The sequence below is a fragment of the Triticum dicoccoides genome, chromosome 7B (assembly GCF_002162155.2).
Source record: "Triticum dicoccoides isolate Atlit2015 ecotype Zavitan chromosome 7B, WEW_v2.0, whole genome shotgun sequence".
Taxonomy (NCBI): domain Eukaryota; kingdom Viridiplantae; phylum Streptophyta; class Magnoliopsida; order Poales; family Poaceae; genus Triticum; species Triticum dicoccoides.
Window position 1 is genome coordinate 418,198,384 of NC_041393.1, and position 9,149 is coordinate 418,207,532.

A 9,149-nucleotide genomic window follows, 5' to 3' on the forward strand; every position below is an offset into this window, starting at 1 on the left:
GCGCGTGGAGGGACGAGGGCAGAGCACCCGGAGGGACGTGAGAGCAAAGTGCGCACGGCGGGACGCGAGCAGAGCGCACCGCGGCCGCCTCAACCGCAAGCGACCACACACGTAGAGCAGTTGAACACGCAGGAAATGGTCGCCTACAAGCCGACCGACACTTGCGTCGCTCCATAGAGAGCGGCCGTGTGCTACTACCTTTGTCTTGGTCTATTGTCCCCTTTATATTCTGTGCCATACTTTGCCCTAAAATTTAACCAACAAAATGTTAATGCATGTTATAAAAATTATATAATTGGAAACTATGTTCAAATACGAATCCAATTATATAATCTTTGGCGACATGCATTCGTATTTTATTTGCTAAATCCTACTTATAAACCAGGACGAGGGTATAGTAGGTAATTAAATCGCAAATGTTTTTATTAACCGTATGTGTACGTGGCCTTTCGTCCTCCTCTCACACGTCTTGTCACACCGCTGCCGCAGTAGGCTTACAACGCAAGCTTGCGCGGCGCGCGGTGGCGTTCTTTTGGCCAAACGGTGGCGCCATTGAATCGTCGGTGAGCCCATTCCCGCGCAACCTCGCAGGTTCCCGCACAAGCTTCCCACCCGACTCGGCGAATTCCCCCAAAATCCCAATGCTTACCGGCCTGCTATATAAACCCTCACGACCGGCAAGTCATGTGTCGCATCTCCCCCTCCCTCCCTGTAGCTTATCTCGTATACTTCTCCCACAATCACAAATGGCACCGGTCTGTCGTGGTCGCTCAGCCACTCCGCCGTCATCAGACAACAACTCCAGCTGGGAGGCTACACCGTGGCGGCGGTGCAGTCCCGGCGTAGTGTAGTGCGTGTGGCGTCCCTATTGGGTGTGTGCAGAACACCCATCACACGCTCCACCGCCGCTGCCCATCGGCAACTGTTGCTGGCCGCCGTTGCTGCCATACCACCGTCGAAATATAGTGCCATCGCCCGCTCCGCCGCCGCGGCCCGAAGGCGGGAGGTGGCCGTCGTGGCTGCCACCCCACTGCCGGCCACCATGGCCATCACCCGGTCCGCCAGCGCGACCTGAAGGCGGGTGGTGGTTGTGGCCGCCACCCCACCATCGGCCGCCGTGGCTGCCAGCCCACCATCGACCGCCGGGATCATCACCCGCTCCGCCACCGCCACCCAAAGGAGGAAGGCGGAGGTGGAGGCCAACACGTGCGGCAGCGACCTTGCACGCTACATCGAGTTCCTACAGGAGGAGGAGCGCCTCGTCAAGCACGCAAAGAGCCTTACTACCGCCGTGGCCGTGGCACACACCAAAGCAGAGGCGAGGAATCAGGAGATCTACAAGGAGAACCACCACTTTGAGAGGGGTCGTGTGGAGCGGCAGAGGGCGTTCGAGGTGAGCGTTGCTGAAGGTGTAGCAGCGGTAGGCACCGTATTGCAGTTGTCCGGCTCGTCGGTAGGCTCCCCCCTCTTCCGCTTACTGAGCACGCTCGGCAGAGGAGAGGTTGCCGGAAGTAGTACAAAGCCCCTCCGTAGTAGTAGTAGCAGTATTTAGGGGCTATTTTGTTCAGTTCATCTGACTATAGATGTGGTCAGACTATACAACGTACTTAAAATTAGCTAGTATATAAAGTAGAACTAGCTATTTTAGTATGTGGTTTGCAATAATTGGGGAAAAGTTTGGTCGGTTCAGCTGTCGAGTTGAACTGTTTGTATAAAGAACGACTGCTTAATCTATGAATGAAATTTATGCTTAATTACTGACTTTTAATTGCAAAAATAAGAAACTGCTAGTGATTTTTAGCTCCATATTTTGAAAAATCGCAGTGTTACAAGGTTGACAAATGGAAATGTTACTAGATCAACAAATGTCAATCTTTCCAATTTGACAAATGGCAACATACCCAATATGACAGATGCAAATCTTACCAAATTGTTTGTAAGTGGTTGCACACAGCTCATCCAAAACAACCATTTGCGTTGAAGAGATGCACAAATCCTGCTCTCACTTTGCATATGGGTGTTCTATCTAAAATGTTTGCGGTCATGAGCTGCACAAATCCCGCTCGTCCCCTTTTCCCTTGGCTTCCCGGGGAAGCTGTCGATTTGCATACGGGTGTTCTAACTAAAATGTTTGCGATGAGTGTTTTATATTTAAAAACCATTGACGTTTTTTTCAAAAGAAAATCGTTTGATAAGTCTGTACATTAAGAGAGAAAAACGCAAGTCCGCTCGAACCATATATTTCATTCAATCACACTACGAATTTATATTCATATGATCGAGATGTAGTAGTAAACCCAAGAAAAAAAATCTATTTCCAGCGGCGGCGGAGGCGGCATGCCGCGCCGTCTTGTCGTTGTCGTTATCCGGGACGCCATTGTTGAAGTCTTCAAGGCAGCACAGAATGTTCTTCACTTGTAAATCAAACATCATGTCATCGTGCAATCGACGGGCGAGGCGTTGGAGGACAGCAGCTGGCGGCGCTGAGAGGTAGCGGTCGACGGCGGCGTCCCATGCCGCTGAGGAGGGGGCACGGGCATAGGCGTGGTGGGTGCATCCAAACGCATAGGGACCGGCACCGCGGTGGGTGGAGGGGCGCGCATGGGCACGGACACGGGCGCTGGCACATACACAAGCTCGCGCGGGTCCTCGGAGATCTCGCTGACGCCCATCAATAGTGCTCGGCGACCAGCCCATCAATGCTACGGGGATGGTCGCTGGCGCGGGCACGGGGAATGGAGCTGGGATGGGAGCGGCGGCAGCAACCACCGCAGCCAGCTCGTTCTGGGCCATGTCCATGAGGCCCCATTCCTCCTTATTTTCTATCTCCTCCGGCTCGAAGTTGACTTCATCAAACTTGAATACTAGTGGCGGATGATCCTTCTATGCCATGGTGTTGGTGGAGGTTTGCGGGAGGGAGGGGAATGGGAGGCGAACAGTAAGGCCGCCCATATTAAGTAGTGGCTCGGGCTCCATTAATGGAGAGGAAGGCGGGCGGCCATGGAAGTCAAAGGGCTCGATTCCCAGTGAGCCTGCACAGCATACAACTCGCACGCTTCCCGGTGAGCCTGCACATTGGACGACATCTTGCCCGCCTCTCGGTCAGCCTACGCATCTGAGTGCACTCGCACGCCTACCGTTCAGTCAAGCAGCTGTCTGCACGGCACCTCCTATAGCCATTAAAACCAAGACACGTGGCGTCACGTGAATGGTTAACATAACGCACACGATTTGAATTATACAAACATTTGCAATGTTAGAGTTGCAGCTATTTGTTTGAAAATGCCTTTGTTGGCTGTTATTCGATTGCTTCTTCTCTCAAAATGGACACGAAAAATACCATAGCATGTCGGGTACCATTCCATGATAGCATGCCAAGTTTCATGAATTCCAGATGAGTTTTGGGTTTGCTAGAATTTAAAAACAAAGTATCTAAACATTTTGCTGGCAATCAACAGTGCCCTGGTGTTTGAAATGCATTCATATTTCTTGCATGGGACCTAAGCATGCACCCAAGGACAAAGATTTGATTTTTTGACCAATTTATATGCACTGGAGGATCTGCATGTAGGTAAAATTTGAATTATGCACATAAAATGCCTAGAAAACCCAGTTAATGTATACAAATGTCCAAACGAACCCTGAAAAATTCCAAAATTTAACACAACACTCCTGTTGTTCTCTGTTGACAATAGAATTTTTTTGAAAGCAATAAGAGGCAGCGGATATCATTTTGTCCCCAAAGGTGGGACGTTTCCTACCGAAACCATTAGACTTGTTGTGAGAAGCTTTGGTTTGTGAGAAGCTTTGGTTTGTGAGAAGCATATCCCCAAACCTGCCCCAAATGGGACAAAAAATTTACCACGAGATGTTGATGCTGCTCCATGATAGCATGCCAAGTTTCATGAATTTCAGACGAGTTTGGGATTTACTAGAATTTAAAAACCAGGAATCTCAATGTTTGCGGCCGAGTGACGGTGGCAGTGTGTTTGACATTCATTCCCATTTCCTGCATGGGACCTAAGCATGCAACCAAGGACACATATTTGATTTTTCAGCCAATTTATATGCATTAGAGCATGTGCATGTAGTTCAAATTTGAATTATGCACACAAATGCATCAAAAAACTGAATTAATGCATAAAAATGTCCAAACGAACCCCAAAAAATTCCAAAAACTGACACAACACTCCTGTTGTTCTCTGTTGACACACTAGAATTTTTTTGAAAGTAATAAAAGGCAGCGGATATCATTTCGTCCCCAAAGGTGGGACGTTCCCTATGGAATCCATCAGGCTAGTTGTGAGAAGCTCTGGTTTGTGAGAAGCTTATACCAAAACCTGCCCCCAATGGGACAAAACTTTTACCACATCATGTTGATGCCACTCCATGATAGCATGCCCAGTTTTATGAATTTCAAACGAGTTTTGGATTTACTAGAATTTGACAACCAGGAATCTCAATGTCTGCGGCCGAATGACGGTGGCAGGGTGTTTGACGTTCATTCCAATATCCCGCATGGGACCTATGCATGCAACCAAGCACACATATTTGAATTTTCAACCAATTTGTATGCATTAGAGCATGTACCTGTAGTTCAAATCTGAATTATGCACATGAATGCATAGAAAACTTAGTTAATGTATAAAAATGTCCAAGCGAATCTCAAAAAATCCAAAAAAATTGACACAACACTCGTGTTGTTCTATGTTGACATGAGAAACATTTTGAAAGTAAGAAGAGGCAACATATATAGTTTCGTCCCCCAAGGTGGCACGTACCCTACTGAAACCATCAGGCTTGTTGTGAGAGAAGCTCTGGTTTGCGAGAAGCTTATACACACACCCGCCCCAAATGGGACAATATTTTTACCACGACATGTCGCTGCCGTTCCATGATATCATGTCAAGTTTCATGAATTTCAGATGAGTTTTCGATTTACTAGAATTTTAAAATCATGTATCTCAATGTTAGCGGCAGAGCGACAGTGTCAAGGTGTTTGACATTCATTCTCATTTCTTGCATGTGACCTAAGCTTGCAACCAAGGACAAACATTTGATTTTGCAACCCGTTTTTATGGAATGGAGCATGTGCTTTAATTTTGAATTGTGCACCTGAAATGCCTAGAAATTCATCTTAATGTATAAAATTTCCAAACGAACCCTGAATAATTCCAACTTTTTATGACACACATACAATTGCATGTTCACTGGAGATAAAAGGTCTAGCAATTCAAACACCGTAGATTGCCGTTGTGACCCCATTATGTAACTCAAATCAAGATGAAAAATCAAGTAGATCCCACATAATACGCCTATGACTTACAAGAGAAGGTGCATCGGCTACAGTCCACAGCCGGCTTGTCAAGCACACTATCTCGCTCCCCAACTATCATTTCATTGTTTAATCGTCGCCGGTGAAAGATGGGGACGTGGACCCGCATCGTGAGGGCAACTTCGGCGGCCCACTCCGGCAAGAGCACGGCTGTAGCCGCCATGCGTGTGCTAACAAGGTGCTTCAGCGCGGCCACAATCTGCGACCGGGCGGCCAAGGCAGCCCAAACGGCCGCTCTTGCTTCTCAGGTGGCGGCAACAACATCTGCCTCGGGGATAGCAACTGGCGAGAGCGGCACAACAGTTGTCCGTTCCACAGCGGTGGCCTTAGCCCTGATGGAGGCCGCCCACGCCCAGCTCGTGGCGGTCACCGCACAAATCGAACGAAGCTTCTACGACAATGGTCGGTAACCCACGGCCGAAGAGTTGGCAATCGTCGAGAGCATTCGAGAAGCCGTCCGTTCCTCCGCCGCATACCTTGCGACGATGGATCCCGTCCAAGCCCAGATCGCGGCCGCCCACGCCCAGCTCATGGCGGCCTTTTCCAAAGAGATGGCGGACGCGGATGGCGAGATGCTTGCCGAGTATGGTGCAATGGATGCCATGGAGCCCCTTCCCAAGGAAATCGTCGGGCGCAAGCTAGAGATGGAGGAGGCGGTGGAGATCGACGAGCACCAGCCGTAGTAGTACTCTTTGTTTTGTTTAATTAAGAGCACCGGTTTTAATTTGTTAGGGTAATGTTTAGGCAAGCTAGCTCTATTTAATTGTTGAACTTGCTCGATTATGAAGTGTGGGTGTGCTGTAGTCTACTATTGTAGTCTCCTTTGTGTACCCAAATTATGCAATGACATGGATGACCACTGTAACCAGGGAAATTGGAACCAAAATTTTTGACGTTCAAACTCATCACACACAGGTTAAGCTTTCTGAATCATTTGTGATGTTGAAATATCGTACACAGTTCTGAATAAGGGACCGTGTCTGATGACACTGCGCGCCAGTTTTTTCGCAGAATCGATTTAAAATTTTTGGCTTCAGCTGAAATATCTACCTCCCCGCCCCCTCCCCCATACCAAAAGCCACATTTCCCCTGTTTCCCCTTCCTTTCCAAGTTGAAATCTTCACTCCTTGCTTGCAGCGCCGCCCCCCTCGCCGACGACCCTTCTTCACGCTCCTCGTCCTCGTCTATCCAGGCAGGTAATCCACACCAGACCCCCATCCTCCTCCTCCTTCCACATCCCACATGCCCCAACCGCCGGCGCAACATCTTCCACCTAAATTGCTGACCCCTCCACCATAAGTGCCGCCCTAAGCCATGGTGCATGCAATATAGCTAGGAGCTCAAGGAGCATTTGGCAGCGGAGAAGCAAATGACGGTCGCACGCGCAGATGAGGTTGCAATGGCTACCATTCGTGCAGAACCCCATATCTTGGAGGAGCACCTTGCCATTTGCTAGCTACGCCGGTTAAGCATGTTCAGTTTACCTATTGCATGTGCTGCTCCTGCCTTTCCTTAACAAATTCTAGTGAATTGTGCTATCTAATTTTACCATGCAATCTGTTGCTCCTGTGTATATATTCTATATGTCATGCAGCGTGGTGCTCACTTATTAACTGGTTGGTTAATTAGTTGTCGTCTTCAATTAACTGTTTGGTTCAATTCTGCAAATGTGATGTTCAATTCTTCAGGATGCAATTTTGTATTGTCTTCCATCTGAGAAATAAATCGAATTTATCTTTAATAAATACATGAGAAACAAATACAATTGCTATATTTCCAAGTTGTCAAGCATGCATGGTTTGGTTATACATTGTGCAATGTGGTGGTTCATTTGTGTTGTGGTGTTTAGCTAACTGTTTGGTTCAATTCTGCGATGTGATGCTCAATAGTTGTGGGTGCATTTTGTTATTGTATACCATGTGAGAAGTAAATTGAATTTGGCTGTACTAAATACATGAGAAACAAATACAGTTGCTATATTTCCTAGTTGCTAAGCATGCTTGGTTTAGTTAACTGTCTGATCTTCTATTAGGGGTATGTTATATTGTGCAATGTGGTGCTCAGTTAATGTTTGGTTAATTTGTTGTGGTGTTTAGTTAACTGCTTTGTTCAATTCTGCAATGAGATGTCAAATTGTCGTGGGTAGAATTTTGTATTGTTGTGCATGTGAGGAATAAATTGAATTTGGCTGCACTTAATACATGAGAATCATATACAAGTGCTATATTTCCTAGTTCTTAATCATGCTCGGTTTGGATAAATGGGTTTCCCATGTGGCTTGAATTAATCTGATGAATCTACAATGTGCTTATTTTTCATCAACATATTTTACTAATAGCATGTGAAACCTTACTTAACCTGATGACTAACTACCTTATTTGTGTTGCAGGGAAACAATAGGAAGCACTGAGGTTTACAATCGAGGTTAGCACGTGCATGGTCCGTTGTCTAATAGCACATTATTGTGCAATTGCAGGAACCATTCTAATATTTAGGTTTTTAACAATTTGGTCTTGCACATGTAGGTACTGCTGTCAGAGATTTTGACCCACTGTTCGACCCTTTTTGCATATGGGAAAATGAGTTGTCCATGAATATCACTCAAGTCAAGAAACTCAGAAAGATTTATGATAAAGAAATTAGTGACAAAAAACAACAAGATCTTTGTTTGCACAATGAAGAAGATATCAGTTCACTGCAAGATGGTACTAACTATTATACGTTGCCTTTTTTATTCCTTTGCCCCATTTTCAATATAGAGAAGATATTTGTGCACATCCTTGTTTTCGGGCCTTTCCAAAGCAGTTCACTGATTATTACCTCTCAAACCACCTCTATGGTCAGGAGGCGAGGAAGGTTTTCATACAACACCCACGGTTCAATATTGAAGTGTTCCTAAAGAGGATGAAGGATGGACGGCCAATCATCCACAGGCACGGGCCTAAAGTTGCAAAGATCTTCAACATCAATGAAGGCTCTATATTCACCTTCCGCTTCAGCAGTTTTCCCGATGAGATGCATCTGTCTATGTACCTTCTATGATGCTAATTTTGAATGGTTCTATATGTTGCATGTGAAACTTGGTGCTGGTGCAGTTGTGTAATGGGGTAGCTGAGTGCTGAAGCTATATCATGTTGTAGTCTGATGTATTTCAATTATGAAATCCTGCTTCCTTAATATGTGAAAGAAATATATTATGTGTTTAATATGAATGTCAATTAGATTAATAAATGGATTATTAGTAATAGGGCAATTAGCCTGCTAATTGTTTTTTGCTATTGCAAAAGGTTAGTGAGAAAATACCATGGGCGATGACCTAAGGCAACACACATAGTTTCTTTTAATAAACCGTATTGGATCTATGAACAATCACACACGACATTCTCTTCAAAACTATTTGCGTTAGGCCACCTTGTGCAAACATTTACCACATAAAATCTGTGTGTGATGGACAACCTTTGCCACGCAGTTTCTTCTATGCACCATGTGTAATGCATTCAATAACACAAATGATAAAATTGTTAATATTGTGTGCAATGGCAACGCTATCACAAATGATTTAATGGGAAAAATTGTGTGTGATGTACCTGCTAACGGAAACATTTTCCTTGGAGCGACTGTGTGGGATGTATATACGAATGGAAACGTTTAGCGGGCACTGACTGTGTGGAATGTACTTATGACCGAAAACGATTTCGCCTGTATAATTGTATTTTAGCACTACTATATGTATAACTGTATTTGCTCACTCCCCGGTCGCACACGACCTCATTTTGCCGAGCGTGTGTACCAGGAGGGCATATCCCGACAGTTT